The 16,524-nt window shown below is 42.9% G+C and overlaps 1 non-coding gene across 1 annotated transcript; it reads right to left on the bottom strand.

Moving 5' to 3' along the window:
* Positions 1-15,686: 15,686 nt before the first annotated feature.
* Positions 15,687-15,824, bottom strand: LOC119939756. The gene has a single exon (XR_005454720.1). It is a non-coding gene; the product is annotated as a small nucleolar RNA SNORA7 (small nucleolar RNA).
* Positions 15,825-16,524: the final 700 nt, after the last annotated feature.

Raw genomic sequence — 16,524 nt, 5'->3', positions numbered from 1 at the left:
ATAATAGAGAAAAAAGCCTTAAAAATAGGGAATCATCCATTCAGTGTTACTTGGAATTCTTGAAGGGGCTGGAGAACTGAGTCTGTCTTCTCTGATGCTGCGATAAGGTTTTAAAATCTCAAGCTTTGGGAGAGTTCTAACAAGACAGGCTATGTGTCTTATCAAGGAGCCCTTTATTGCATTGTATTGCCATTGTATATCCTGTTACATCACTGATTTTATGGTCTGTCATTAAAACCCAGGCCCCAGGGAACTGCATTCCTTTGAGTTTAACAGTCAGAGCATTATATGAGGAGCATCTTAGCTGGAGTAACAGAGGCTTAGAAATAAATGCAGAGAGATTCAATCAGTTCCCTGCTCTCCAGGTGGCCCTAGGTCACAGCTGACCACAACTGTCCATTGCTGGTCACAGCTTCCAAAGTGCAAGCAACTGAATCCCAAGCTGGGCTGGTTTTGTGTTGCTTTCAAAACATCTTCATCATGCCAGAACATTGGATCTGAGCTGTATCAAAAGGGCTTCATAATTAAAACAGGAATGAGATAGATTGGAAGCCCCATGCATGAAAGGGACTGTGCCTGATTCGATAACTTATTTACTGACTCACCAGTAAATAGGCCTGGGAGTGAAAAGGACCTGGGTTCTAACTCCTGCTCCAGCACATAATAATAATAATAATGGTATTTATTAAGCACTTACCATGTGCAAAGCACTGTTCTAAGCACTGGGGGGATTCAAGATAATCAGGTTGTCCCACAGGGGCTCACAGTCTTAATCCCCATTTTTACAGATGAGGTAACTGAGGCACAGAGACGTTAAGTGACTTGCCCAAAGTCACACAGCTGACAGTTGGCGGAGCTGGGATTTGAACCCCTGACCTCTGACTCCAAAGCCCATGCTCTTTCCACTGAGCCACGCTGCTTCCCTGCACATGTCTGTTGTGTGACCTTGGGCAAGTCACTTAGCTTCTCTGGACCTCAGTTTCCTCATCTGTAAAATGGGGATTAAGACTGTGAGCCCCATGTGGGTCTGGAACTGTGTATAACCTGATTAGCTGGGTAATAATAATAATAATATTTGTTAAGTGCTTGCCATGTGCCAGGCACTGTACTAAGCACTGGGGTGGTTACAAGCAACTTGGGTTGGCTACAGCCCCAGTCCCTGTTCTATGCTCACAGTCTCAATCCCCATTTTGCAGATGAAGTAGCTGAGGCACAGAGAAGTGAAGTGACTTACCCAAGATCATGCAGCAGACAAGTGGCAGAGCTGGAATTAGAACCCATGTCCTCTGACTCCCAGATGTGAGACCCACAGGGGACAGGGACAATGTCCAACCTGTTTAATCTGTATCTACTTCAGTACTTAAAACAGTGCTTAGCACAAGTACCATAATCATGATTATCATTATTATTTTTATTCACTTTGGTGTTCAATTGGATCTATTGAGTGCTTACTGTGTGCAGAATGCTCTTCTAAATGCTTGGGAGAGTTCAATTCACCAGAGTTTGTAGATATATTCCTTGCCCACAGTGAGCTAGCTAGCAAATGTGTGCTTAATGATCCCTAAGCCCTAACTCTAATTATTATCTGAAGTCTACTATCTGTAATATTTTTTACCTGATCAGCTATACTTAAGGTTTGGGAAGTCCCACTGGAGAACCAATGACAAAGGATTCATGGTGTTCACGTTTTCCACAGTAATTCATTATTGGAACATTTGAAAAACAATTGTAACCCTCTTAGAATGGGCAGAGCTTCACATATCAAACGTTGGATCCACCCTTCCTTTGACCTGGTCAGTGTTTGCGCTGATATAAAATAAATAACAGAAAAAGAGTGAAAGAACACCCTGCTTGCTTTGCTTGGCTATCACCACTTTCCCGTTTCTAATGTGGAGGCTGGGGAGTGGAGAGTCTAACCTGCCAAGACAGAACTTCTGAGGTTTCCCTTCTCCACCTCCATTGGCATAGTACACCAACCCAGCATACCAAAGAGAAGCAGCATTGCCCAGTGGATAGAGCACGGACCTGGGTTCTAATCCCAGCTCTGCCACTTGCCTGCTGGGTGACCTTGGGCAAATCATTTCACTTTTCTGGGCCTCAGTTACCTCATCTGTAAAATGGGGATTCACTCCCTGTTCTCCCTCCTACTTAGTCTGTGAGCCCCCGTGTGTGCTTTGAAGTGGGTTTTCAGTTCAATTTTGTACCTTTGTAGTGATCATTACAGCCCTCCCTTATCGGAAACAGTCCACTGGGCTACTCCTAAGAGATTGGAACCAAACAATGAATGGTATTTAGTGGAGTGCTTACTGTGTGCAGAGCACGGTTCTAAGGGTTGGAGATAGTACGATGCAACAGAGTATATGATCCCTGCCAACAAGGCACTTATAGATTAGAGTCCAATGGCACCCTTGAATATACCTGTTGGGTAAGGGGTGATTATTTGGGAACTCATGTAACTACACCCAGAGAGCTTCGCACCTTTATTGATAATAATAATAATAACAGTATTTGTTAAGCACTTATTTTGTTCCAGACACTGTATTAAGCACTGGAGGGGGTAGGGGGGTGCAAGCAAATCAGGTTGATCAAGTTGTCCCATGGGGGGCTTACGGTCTTAGTCCCCATTTTACAGATGAGGTAACTGAGGCCCAGAGAAGTGAAGTGACTTGCCCAAGGTCACACAGCAGAAATGGCAGAGCTGGGATTAGAATCGCCCTCCTGATTCCCAGGCCCATACTATCCACTAGACCATGCCGCTTCTGATAACATATTTACTGCTACTTCTGTTACTTCTTCTAATTACCTTAAATTATTGCCACCAACTCGCATCTCAGGATTGCCACTCAAAAGGTGTGGGAGATTTTAAAGGACCAGCTAGCTGGTTCTGGTCCCGGGGAGACTTGAAGAAAAAAAAATGATTGCATTCATTAAGCATTTCCTATGTGTCAAGCACTGTTCTAACCTCTGGGGTAGATACGAGCTAATCTGGTTGGAGACAGTCCATAATGGGCATGAGTCTCCTAGAAGCACTCCCCACACACAGGCACTTAGTTTATTAGTAATATCTTATTTTTAATTAGTTTTGGCCTTGGCAAGAGTTTGCCAGATGTGGTGGCTTCTCTCTGCAAAATAGCCACTTAATACGGAATAGCCCTTACTTCAAGTGTAGTTGTTGTCATGCAATGTACAACCCCAAATGCATCCATGGACCCAAGGCCAACCATCTATTAACTAAGATCCTCTTCACGGCTAGGTGTGGGAAAGTGGAAAGGGCAAGGGAAGGGCAAGAAAGCACAACAGTGGTATAGACTGATTTAATCAGAAAGGGGAAGAATAGGGGAAGCTGCGACTTTCTAGGAAGGCCGGAAATCCTGATTATATTAAAAATGACAATTGCCAAAAGGGCAGTGAATCAGGGGAAAGGTCAAGGAGCAAAAAGGGAACAGGCAGGGAGGTAAGCTAATGCCTCAGCGCCCAGGAGCAGAGGATACAAACCAGTGGAATCTCTGAGTCTCGCTCCATTTTTTGGTTACATTTTTTTCAGTGGTATTTGTTAAGTGCTTCCCATGTGCCAGGTACTGTACAAAGCGCTGGGGTAGATACAAGCTAATCAAGATGGACACAGTCCCTGTTTCACGTGGGACTCACAGTCTTAATCCCCATTTCCCAGATGAGGTCACTGAGGTCCAGAGAAGTGAAGTGACTTGTCCAAGGTCACACAGCAGATGAGTGGCGAGCCGGGACTAGAACCCAGGGCCTTCTGAGTGTTAGGCCTGTACTATATTCACTAGGCTATTGTGGGCCCAGGAGTAGGGAAGGGACTGCTGCCCCTCCCTACCCCTCTCCATCCCCTGCCCTTCTCTTGCGCTCCCTGCCCTTTCCCTCCCCTTCCTATTCTCCACCACTTCCAATTCCCTTTGCCTTGGAAGCCATGGCTCTTGCTACAAAGTATTTGCGCAGCACAATGATATCATCACACTGAGCCAAGCAATACGTGCCACATGGTCGGTGGAGAATCATTTTATGTAACTGGCTTTTTTGCACACCGCTTGCACAAAGGTGTCATTTCATTTGGATCTTCATCAGGAAAAGTTGCCAACCCCTGATCTTGGTATTCTTTTTCTCTTTTTTATATAGTATTTATTTATTTATTTATTCATTCATTTATTTATTTATTTATTTATTTTGATCATAATAATAATGGCATTTATTAAGCGCTTACTATGTGCAAAGCACTGTTCTAAGCGCTGGGGAGTGCTGTCTCTATATGTTGCCAAATTGTACTTCCCAAGCGCTTAGTACAGTGCTCTGCACACAGTAAGTGCTCAATAAATACAATTGATGATGATGATGATGGGGAGGCTACAAGGTGATCAAGTTGTCCCACAGGGGCTCACAGTCTTAATCCCCATTTTACAGATGAGGTAACTGAGGCCCAGAGAAGTTAAGTGACTTGCCCAAAGTCACACAGCTGACATTTGGCGGAGCCGGGATTTGAACTCATGATCTCCGACTCCAAAGCCCGTGCTCTTTCCACTGAGCCACGCTGCTTTGATGGCATTTATTAAGCGCTTACTATGTGCAAAGCATTGTTCTAAGCGCTGGGGAGGTTACAAGGTGATCAGGTCCCACGGCGGGCTCACAGTCTTCATCCCCATTTTACAGATGAGGTAACTGAGGCCCAGAGAAGTTAAGTGACTTGCCCAAAGCCACACAGCTGACAAGTGGCGGAGTCAGGATTTGAACCCATGACCTCTGACCCCAAAACCTGGGCTCTTTCCACTGAGCCATGCTGCTTCTCTATTTATTAAATGATTACTATGTGTCAAAAACTGTTCTAAGTGCTGGGGTAGATGCAGTGTAGCCTAGTGGAGAGAGCATGGGCCTAGGAGTATGAAGGGTTTGTGTTCTAATCCCATTTTCACCACTTGTCTGCTGTGTGATCTTGGGCAAATCACTTCATTCTCGGGGTCTCAGTTGCCTCATCTGGGAAATGGAGATTAAGACTGTGAGCCCCACATGGGACAGGAACTGTGTCCAACTCGATTTGCTTTTAACGACTCCAGTGCTTAGAACAGTGCCTGACACATACTAAGCACTTAACAAAAACCATCAATATTACCTGGGACAGGGACTGCGTCCACTCCAATTACCTTGTATGTACTTACAGTACTTAATACAATGCCTGGCATATAGTAAGTGCTTAATCAATCAATCAATCAATCAATCGTATTTATTGAGCGCTTACTGTGTGCAGAGCACTGTACTAAGTGCTTGGGAAGTACAAGTTGGCAACATATAGAGACAGTCCCTACCCAACAGTGGGCTCACAGTCTAAAAGGGGGAGACAGAGAACAAAACCAAACATACTAACAAAATAAAATAAATAGACTAGATATGTACAAGTAAAATAAATAAATAAATAGAGTAATAAATATGTACCAACATATATACAGGTGCTGTGGGGAAAGGAAGGAACCCAACAGTGGGTGGGGACTGTCTCTATATGTTGCTGAATTGTACTTTCCAAGCGTTTAGTACAGTGCTCTGCACACAGTAAGCGCTCCATAAATACGATTGAATGAATGAGCGAATGAAATACCGCAATTATTATTATTATTTATTTATATTACTGTCTGTCTCCCCCCCTCCAAATTGTAAGTTTGTTGTGGGTAGGGAATGTGTCTGTTTATTGTTGCATTTTACTCTCCCAAGCACTTAGTACAGTGCGCTGCCCACAGTAGTGCTCAATAAATACCATTGAATAATAATAATAATAATAATAATAATAATAATAATAATGGCATTTATTAAGCGCTTACTATGTGCAAAGCACTGTTCTAAGCGCTGGGGAAGTTACAAGGTGATCAGGTTGTCCCACGGTGGGCTCACAGTCTTAATCCCCATTTTACAGATGAGGGAACTGAGGCCCAGAGAAGTGAAGTGACTTGCCCAAAGTCACACAGCTGACAGTTGGCGGAGCCGGGATTTGAACCCATGACCTCTGACTCCAAAGCCCGTGCTCTTACCACTGAGCCACGCTGCTTCTCTAATGAATACTATTATTATTATTACAAGTGAATTAGGTTGGACAGAGTCCATGTCCCAAGTGATACTCTCAGTATAAGTAGGAGGGAGAACGGAGAAGTGAGGCACAGAGAAGTGAAGTGACTAGTCCGAGCTCACACAGCAAGCATCTGGCAGAGCCAGGATTAGAATCCAGGCCCTCTGATTTCCAGGTTCATGTTCTTTCCACTAGGCCATACTGATTCATTAATCAATATATTGATCTATCATAGTTATCGAGCACTAACTGTGCGCAGAGCACTCTACTAAGTGCTTGGGAGAGTACAGTATAGCAGAAAAGAGTAGGAGCTGGTAGCTATGAGAGGAAATGGGAAAAAGTACCTGGGATATGGAAAGTGAGGCTACAGCAGTGTCCTTCCAGGATGGAGCATGAAAGATGTACTTCGATCCACCCATTTAAATCAGTGTGGCCCAGATCATCATCATCAATCGTATTTATTGAGCGCTTACTGTGTGCAGAGCACTGTACTAAGCGCTTGGGAAGTACAAGTTGGCAACATATAGAGACAGTCCCTACCCAACAGTGGGCAGATGTATCTGGGCTCTAATCCCAGCTCTGCCACGTGTCTGCCGTGTGAACTCGGGCAAGTCATTTCACTCTTCTGTGCCTCAGTTACCTCACCTGTAAAATGGAGATTGCGACTGTGAGCCCCATGTGGGATCTGGACTGGGTCTAACCTGATTAGCTTGTATCTACCCCAGTGCTTAGTTCAGTGCTTGCCGCTTAGCGCCACTTAGCAAATACCGCAAAACAAAACAAAAAAATCACGCCTCACTTATCTGCTACTGTCCCTTTTGCGGTCAAATGGACAGGCATAGGTGGGGAAGGAGTGTTTGAGACATTTTAAGCTGTCTCAGATGATGTGTAAATATTGGGAAGATAAAGAAACCCAATTGTGACCACGAGAGCATGGAGATCGGAAGGTTTTAAATAGGTCACAGGATTGATTTTTCAAGGGATTCCTTTGGGGGAAGCAAGCTATGGAATATCCACTACTTGGCTCTGGGGAAAAGTAATTTTAAGTTCTTCTGTAATGTCCTTTTCAGTCTGGTAAAGCTTAGGGACGGAGGGGGCTTTGTCACTATATATATGGAGAGAAGCAGCATGACCTAGTGGAAAGAGCAGAGGCTTGGGTGTCAGTATCTGGGTTCTAATCCTGAGTCTTCTACTTTTCAGCTGTGTGACCTTGGGTAAGTCACTTCACTTCTCTGTGCTCAGTTCCCTCATCTATAAAATGGGGATTCAATAATGGTTTTCCAACCTATTTAGACTGTGAGCCCTATGTGGAACCTCTCCCCCTCGTCCCCTCTCCATCCCCCCATCTTACCTCCTTCCCTTCCCCACAGCACCTGTATATATGTATATACGTTTGTACATATTTATTACTCTATTTATTTATTTTACTTGTACATATCTAGTCTATTTATTTTATTTTGTTAGTATGTTTGGTTTTGTTCTCTGTCTCCCCCTTTTAGACTGTGAGCCCACTGTTGGGTAGGGACTGTCTCTATATGTTGCCAACTTGTACTTCCCAAGCGCTTAGTACAGTGCTCTGCACACAGTAAGCACTCAATAAATATGATTGATGGATTGATTGATTGAACCTGATGATCTTGTATCTACCCTGGATAATTATAGTATTTGTTAAGCACTTACTATGTGGCAAGCAGTGTTCTAAGAGCTGGGAGGTAATCAGTTGTCCCACATAGGGCTCACGGCCTCAATCCCCATTTTACAGATGAGGTTACTGAGGCACAGAGAAGCTAAGTGACTTGCCCAAGGTCACCCAGCAGATAAGTGGCGGAACCGGGATTAGAACCCACATCCTGTGACTCCCAAGCCTGAACTCTTTCCACTAAGAAGCAGTGTGGCTCAGTGGAAAAGAGCATGGGCTTTGGAGTCAGAAGTCATGGGTTCAAATCCTGACTCCGCCAATTGTCAGCTGTGTGACTTTGGGCAAGTCACTTAACTTCTCTGTGCCTCAGTTACCTCAGCTGTAAAATGGGGAGTAAGATTGTGAGCCCCCCCTTGGGACAACCTGATCACCTTGTAACCTCCCCAGAACTTAGAACAGTGCTTTGCACATAGTAAGCGCTTAATACATGCCATCATTATTATTATTATTATTACTAAGCCACGCTGCTTCTCCCAGCACTTAGTACAGTACTTGGCACATAGTAATGTGCCATCATCATCATAGTAAGCACTTAAATAAAGCCACCATTATTATTGCTATTGTATATGTATATATATCACTATTAGCTTTGTAACTTTGGGCAAGACAATTAACTTCTTTGTGCCTCAGTTACCACATCTGTAAAATGGGGATTAAGACTGTGAGCCCCCTGTGGGACAACCTGATCACCTTGTAACCTCCCCAGTGCTTAGAACAGTGCTTTGCACATCGTAAGCGCTGAGTAAATGCCATCATCATCATCATCATATTTGACTGTGATTCTGACCAATGTCAGAATTATTTTCCAGAACAATATTGTATGCAGGTTGTTTGTGTACACCAAAACTCTTGAGCCATGAACTGTCACCCTCCAAAACATGGGCAAAATATCCCCTGGATGTTCCTGGGAGTGTTTTTCTCATGCTTTACTAAAAATAAAATTTGGCATTATTTTATGCAATATATCTTTCAACAGACAGTGCTAGATAAGCCCAAATCTGGCTTGGGTGGTCATATTTGCGATATGTATATTTTATCTGAGAATGTCTTCCTGGAATAATGACGTACACAGCAGAGCGACAGTCTACTCCACTTGTTTGGAAGCTGTATTATGCAACTCTAAATAGTTTGAATCCCACACAGAACATCCAAGTTTTTTTGCGTGCGTTTGTGCAAGATGCCAAAAGCTTTATTATCTAAGTCTTCTAAACATGTTTGCCTAGGTTATTAACTGCAAATGCCTTCCAGCTGTTAAAGTGAACCTGGCATTTGACATTTCTGTCCTCTCTGAAGGATCCAATGTAAAGAAGACCTTCGACTTATAAAAGAGAATCCAGTATTTATGGAATGTGCTCCTTTTTTATGGTATTTGTTAAGCCCTTCCTAGAGAAGCAGCGTGGCTCAGTGGAAAGAGCCCGGGCTTGGGAGTCAAGAGGTCATGGGTTCTAATTCTGACTCTACCACTTGTCAGCTGTGTGACCTTGGGCAAGTCACTTAACTTCTCTGTGCCTCAGTTACTTCATCTGTAAAATGGGGATTAAGACTGTGAGCCCCATGTGGGACAACCTAATTACCTTGTTTCTCCCGCAGTGCTTAGAACAGTGCTTGGCATATAGTAAGCGCTTAACAAATACCATTATTATTATTATTATTATTATTATTATTATTATTATTATTATGTGCCAGGCACTGTACTAAGCTCTGAGATAAGTACATGATAATTATGTTGGGTACAGTCCCTGTCCCACATGGGACTCACGGTATTAATCCCCATTTTACAGATGAGGTAATTGAGACCGAGAGAAGTGAAGTGACTTGCCCAAGGTCACACAGCAGACAAGTGGTAGGAGCCGGGATAAGAATCCAGATCCTTCTGGCTCCCAGGTCTGTGCTCTAGCCACTACACCATACTGCTTCTCCTTTCATTTTGGAAACCTCATAATCACTTTAATAATGGAGAAGATTTAAAAGTGATTTTAAGTTCATGCAGTTTCTTCACCATTTACACATTTTGAGACTGATGTACTAGGGAAGTACATCAGTTTGCCTCGTTGAGAGGAAATTCATTCATTCATTCAATCACATTTATTGAGCGCTTACTGTGTGCACAGCACTGTGCTAAGCACTTGGAAAGTACAATTCAGCAATAAAGAGAGACAATCCCTGCCCGCAATGGGCCTACAGTCTAGAGTGGGGGAGACAGACAACAAAACAAGTAAACAGGCATCAATAGCATCATCATCATCATCATCGATTGTATTTACTGAGCACTTACCATGTGCAGAGCTCTGTACTAAGCGCTTGGGAAGTACAAATTGGCAACATATAGAGACAGTCCCTACCCAGCATGAAATAGCATCAATATAAATAAATAGCATTAAAGATGTATATACAACAAAACAAGTAAACAGACATTAATAAAAATAAGTAGAATTGTAGATATGTCCATGTATACATAAGTGCTGTGTGGTGGAGGGGTAGAGCAAAGGGAGTGGGAGATGAAAAGGGGGCGTAATCTGGGAAGGCCTCTAGGAGGAGGTGAGCCTTCAGTAGGGCTTTAAAGGGGGGAAATGTGATTGTTTGGTGGATGTGCAGAGGGAGGGCATTCCAGGCCGGAGGTAAGGACGTGGGCCAGGGATCGACGGTGGGACAGGCGAGGAGGAGGCACAGTGAGGAGTTTAGCGGCAGAGGAGCAGAGTGTGCGGGCTGGGCTGGAGAAGGAGAGAAGGGGGGTGAGGTAAGAGGGGGGAAAGGCGATGGCGAGCTTTGAAGCCAATAGTGAGGAGTTTTTGCTTGATATGGAGGTTGATAGGCAACCACTGGAGTTGTTTGAGGAAGGGGTGACATGCCCAGAACGTTTCTGTAGATAGATAATCCGGGCAGCAGAGTGAAGTATAGGTTGAAGTGGGGAGAGACAGGAGGTTGGGAGGTCAGAAAGGAAGCTGATGCAGTAATCCAGTCGGGATAGGATGAGTGATTGTAATCTTCTTCAGTCAATCAATCCATGATGTTGATTGAATGCTTAGTGTGTGTGGCACACTGTGTGTCATCATCATCATCGATCGTATTTATTGAGCGCCTACTGTGTGCAGAGCACTGTACTAAGCACTTGGGAAGTACAAATTGGCAACAAATAGAGACAGTCCCTACCCAACAGTGGGCTCACAGTCTAAAAGTGTCACTGTGTGGCATGCTCCCTTTGCTCTACCCCCTCTTCCCGCCCCACAGCACTGTGTATATATGTACAGTATGTACAGTGCTAAGCGCTTAGTACAGTGCTCTGCACACAGTAAGCGCTCAATAAATACGATTGAATGAATGAATGAATGTACACATTTATAAATCTATTTATTTACATTGTTTACTTGTTTCTATATGTATGTATCTATAAATCTAATTATAGTGATGGTATTTGGTGCTTGTTTACTTGTTTTGATGTCTGTCTTCCCCCTTGTAGACTGTAAGTCCACTGTGGGCAGGGATTGTCTCTATTGCTGAATTGTACTTTCCAAGCGCTTAGTACAGTGCTCTGCACACAGTAAGTGCTCAATAATATAACTGACTGAATGAATGAATGAACACTGTGCTGAGCACTTGGGAGGGTATAATACGATAGAGTTGATACATGCAATTCCTGCCCTCAAGGAGTTTACAGCCTAGTTAGAGGGGCAGATCAGAGCAAGACAATGTAGTATAATGGGATATAAGGTATAAGATCCTTGGGAAGCAGTATGGCATGGTGAATTGGGCATGTGCTTGGGAGTCAGAAGGACCTGGGTTCTAATCCTATCTCTGCCACATCCCTGCTGTGTAAACCTTGGCTAAGTCACTTCACTTCCCTTTGCCTTAATTACCATCTCTAAAATGGGGATTAAGACTGTGAGCCCCATGTGAGTCATAGACTGTGTCCAACCTGATTAACTTGTATGTACCCCAGAATTTAGTACAGTGCCTGGCACATAGTAGGCGCTTAATACCATCAAAAAGAGATCCTGGGAGAATCTAGGACAGCTGGCCAAAGGTAGGCTGCGAAAGAAATAAACATGTGGGCTATGCTAAAGACCAGGGACAGGAAGCATGGCTTTCACATGCTTTGTTTTGTACATATTTATTACTCTATTTATTTATTTATTTTACTTGTACATATCTATTCTATTTATTTTATTTTGTTAGTATGTTTGGTTTTGTTCTCTGTCTCCCCCTTTTAGACTGTGAGCCCAATGTTGGGTAGGGACTGTCTCTATATGTTGCCAATTTGTACTTCCCAAGCGCTTAGTACAGTGCTCTGCACATAGTAAGCGCTCAATAAATACGATTGATGATGATGATGATGGCTGTGGATTCAAATCCTCCCATGGCTTCCCATTTCCCTCCAAATCTAGCCAAAATTCCTGACCATTGGCTTTGAGGTGCTCCATCAGTTTTCTCCTTCTCACTTATAATACTACCACTAATAATGATAATAATGCTGTTTTTTAAGCGCTTACTATGTACCAAGTACCGTATTATGATAATCAGATCCCAAAGGTATTGAATCCCCGTTTTGTAGATGAAGGAACTGAGGCACAGAAAAGGTAAGTGACTTTCCCAAGGACACACAGCAGACAAGGGGTGGAGCTGGGATTAGAACCCAGGTTCTGGGCTTCCCAGGCCATGGTGCTTCTCACGTGCTTCTCAATGTCTGTTTCCCTCTGAAGACTGTAAGCTCCTTGTGGGCAGGGTTTTCATCTAGCAACTCTGTTGTATTGTTCTTTCCCAAGCACTTAGTTCAGCAATCTGCACATGGTAAACACTCAATAAATATGATTGATTGAATAAATGTACTTTCTAAAGCAAATAGTACAGTGCATACATTATGCACTCAATAAATACCACTGAATGTTTAATTTTTTATTGTAGGAGATGCATTCAGAGCATCAAAATATGTTCTGTTCCTTTAAACTTTAAATCAGACTCTCCTCTAAAAATTAGAAAATGTGGTAAAATATGGCCTAGAAGAAAGGTCTGAGAGTCAGAGAATCTGATGATATGCTGAGGTTCCTTTTAGTCAGATAATTCTCTGATACGTTTTCTAATCATTGTAATCACATCATAATCATATCCTCCCCATGAGAAATCTCTCATTACTAGTTCATTTTCTAATGACAGAGAGTAAAAAGAATGTCATGTTTTAAAAACTTACTTCCAGTCGAGGTCTGTAAGTGACGCGAAAATTAAATATTAAATTGGACCTTTGAGATCAGAAGTCAGTATTTCAACAAGTGCAACCTAGATCTCGGGTGGTAAGAACCAATATTTCAACTTGAAAACTAGAAACGTCCCGATGAACGATTGCCCATTCTTTCCAAATTTATAGAAACAGCAGCCGAGTTTCAGGGTTTCACAAGGCGGCTACAGTGGAGAGAGAGCTGGGGACCATCATGGTCTAAATACACACTTCATGCAGTGAGTAATCTCCACTCTCACATCGAGGAGCCTGAGATAATTCATTCTGCGTGGTAACTCAGTGTGAAACATTCTAGAAGTGCCTGACAATCAAGTATTGTATCTTACCATTCATCACTGAAGTGAGGAAAAGGCCGCTAGAAATACCATTAGAGATGGGACTGGAGCCGCTGTTCATTCGGAAAACCATTAGATTGTACCTATCCCCCTTTCAAAGCCATTTTTCCTACTACATTTCACTGCACTCAATAGAAAAACCTGGCCTCCACTAGAGAAGTCTTCATGCCCTTCTAGAACTCAACTTTTATTTCTGGTCTGAGTCTCTTCTCTCCAGATGCACATTTTACACTAACAGAACTGTGATTTACTTGCTCTGGACAGTTTAAACAACAACTTCAAAGTGCAACCAAGCTGCCAGAAATGTCTCTTCTTAGGTCAGTCACCTTCGACCAGACACCAGAACCGGACACATATCTGGGAAAGTAAATAAATATAGGCCATCTTGTGTGAAACTGTTTGTAAAGATCTTCAGCAATGACGCGTGTGAAATCAATGGAATGCTGCTGTTTCATTTGCAGTCTTCCTTCTTCAAGCCATGGATTACGCCGAATTGCAAGAATTTCCAGGAAATCGGGGCTCGGTGTTTAATGTATGTGCTGGGCGGGGCCCAATTCACCAGCATTTCCTGGTGGCTTTAATTCTATTTATTTTGCTTGTATGAATCAAGGTGGAGAACTTTATTCATTGCTTCTGTTTAAGTGTTTACTTAGACAAATTCACATAATTTTTGTCAGCCATAAAAGCTAAAAATGTTCACACATTCGCCAATGCTTTTAAAGGAGAAGTAATGAGAAGCAGCATTTCTTAGTGGAAAGAGCAGGGACTTGTGAGTTAGAGGAGCTGGGTTCTAGTCCTAGCTCTTAATTCTATTTATTCTGATGATTTGACACCTGTGCACATGTTTTGTTTTGTTGTCTGTCTCCCCCTTCTAGACTGTGAGCCCATTGTTGGGTAGGGACTGTCTCTATATGTCGCCAACTTGTACTTCCCAAGCACTTAGTGCTCTGCACACAGTAAAGCGTTCAATAAATACTATTGAATGAATGAATGAATGAATTATCAGCTGGGTGACCTTGGGTGAGTCACTTAACTTCTCTATGCCTCAGTTATCTCATCAGTAAAATGGGGATTAAGACAGTGAGCCCCATATGGGACAGGGACTGTGCCCAACCTGATATCGTGTATCTACATCAGCACCTAGTACAGAGCCTGGAACGTAGTAAGTGTTTAACAAAAACCACAATTATTATTATCTTTAATTATATTTGCCTTGAAAAATAATATCAAAGCAAGAAATTTGAACTGAATTACATCTAGGAGACACATATAGTCCAGTTAATAGGATGAAAACCTGAATTCTGAAGGGCTGTTCTAATGGGCCTTTCTCTGGTGATGGCATGATAGTGAAATGGGAATATTCCAGTTCTTTAAACATACATGGGACAGTTCTACATGAGACAGCAAATCCCAGTCCCTTTTGGAAACTGGCATGACATCAGTCTTTGACCCGGGGAACAATTGTGTTGGATTTTGTGCCAAAACTATACATTTTTTTAAAAAAATCTCTTCTGCAATGTATAATTTTGCATAATAAAGAGGGTCAACCAGTCCAAGATATAGTTTTCTTGGGGTTTTTTTTGCAGCTGGATGGACATAATCCAATACGTTTGGACTACATTTGCATTTTCCAGTTATCAGAAGATGCATGACTACCCTGATCTTATTTTTAGTAATATTTAGAAAAATGTTAAGGGTTTTTTGAGCAGAGACTGAGTCTACAAGGCATGTTCTCACACAGCAGTGGTCTCTTTCAACTGCCACTGCATCCACAAACAAAAAACCCAACAGTATTTGTCTGAATCAAGATGGGCCTTCAAATGCTAAAGACCAAAGCGTAGTTTTCAGGCTCTTAAAGGCGTACATTAAAATGAGTTGGGCACCAAGCAATCCGGTAGTTTACAAATAAGAGTTATGCGGGAAGGAAAAATGATAAATCAATCAATTGCATTAATCGAGCACTTGCTGTGTGGCGAGCATTGTGCTATGTGCTTGGAAGAATAAACCTTGTCGTTTAGATGAAAATCCAAAAAAACCCCAATATAAATTTGCATTTTTATTTAGCTGGTTATAGTCTGGTTTGTGAATATGCAGATGACCTGCTCCTCATCTTTCTCCTTCCCCTAAAGAGAACCCTTCTTCTCCTCTTGTCTTATGCTGTTGAGTCATCTCTGACCCATAGCGATGCCATGAATACATCTCTCCCAGAACACCCCACCTCCAACTGCAGCTGTTCTGGTAGTATATCCATAGAGCTTTCTTGGTAAAAATATGGAAGTGATTTACCATTGCCTCCTTCCGTGCAGCCAACTTGAGTCTCCGCCCTCGACTCTCTCCCATGTCCAGCACAAGTGAGTTTTGACTTGTAGCAGACTGCCTTCCACTTGCTAGCCACTATCCAAGCTAGGAGTGGAATGGATATGCCTCTGCTTGACTCTCCCTCCCGTAGTCGAGACTGGTTGAGTACTGGAAACTCTCCAGGTGCGAACCTGAGAGGGGTCTTCTCCTCTACGACGAGTCTATTTTTGGAAAGGTGATGGGATTATGATAGTGCCCCACCAGGGGTGGGGCTATAAAGGCCAGAAAGATAGAAAACCAGAAATGTACAGAGCCAGAGAAAGGAAGAGGAAGCGACAATCAATTAATCATATTTATTGAATGATTACTGTGTGCGAAGCACTGTACTAAGTGCTTAGAAAGTACAATATAACAGTATAACAGACACAGTCCCCCTCTAGACTGTAAGCTCATTGTGGGCAGGGAATGTGTTTGTTTATTGTTGTATTATACTCTCCCAAGGTCTTAGTACAGTGCTCTGCACAGAGTAAGCACTCATTGAATACAACCGAATGAATGAATGAATTAATAGTCCTTGCACACAATGAGCTTACAATCTGGAAAGGGAGACAGACATTAATGTAAATGAATAAATTGTGATTATGTTATAATAGTGCTGTGGGGCTGGAGGGGGAGTAATGTATAAGGGGAGAAAGTCACAGCAATAGGACCTAGGGTGATAAGTGACAGGAGGCAGAGGAAGGGGGAACCAGAGAAGAGGTGGGGGAAGGTGGCAGAAATGGGGAAGAGGGCTGAAGGAGACAGGTTTGACAGGGACTCACACTCCCTCCACCAGGAACATAGTTCTGGTGGTTAGAATGGAGGTGATGGAGGGCAGTTGTGGAAAATGAAGACACATGGT

The sequence above is a fragment of the Tachyglossus aculeatus genome, chromosome 17 (genome assembly GCF_015852505.1).
Source record: "Tachyglossus aculeatus isolate mTacAcu1 chromosome 17, mTacAcu1.pri, whole genome shotgun sequence".
In the NCBI taxonomy this organism is placed as follows: Eukaryota; Metazoa; Chordata; class Mammalia; order Monotremata; family Tachyglossidae; genus Tachyglossus; species Tachyglossus aculeatus.
This window is presented reverse-complemented; position numbering and strand designations above follow the sequence as displayed.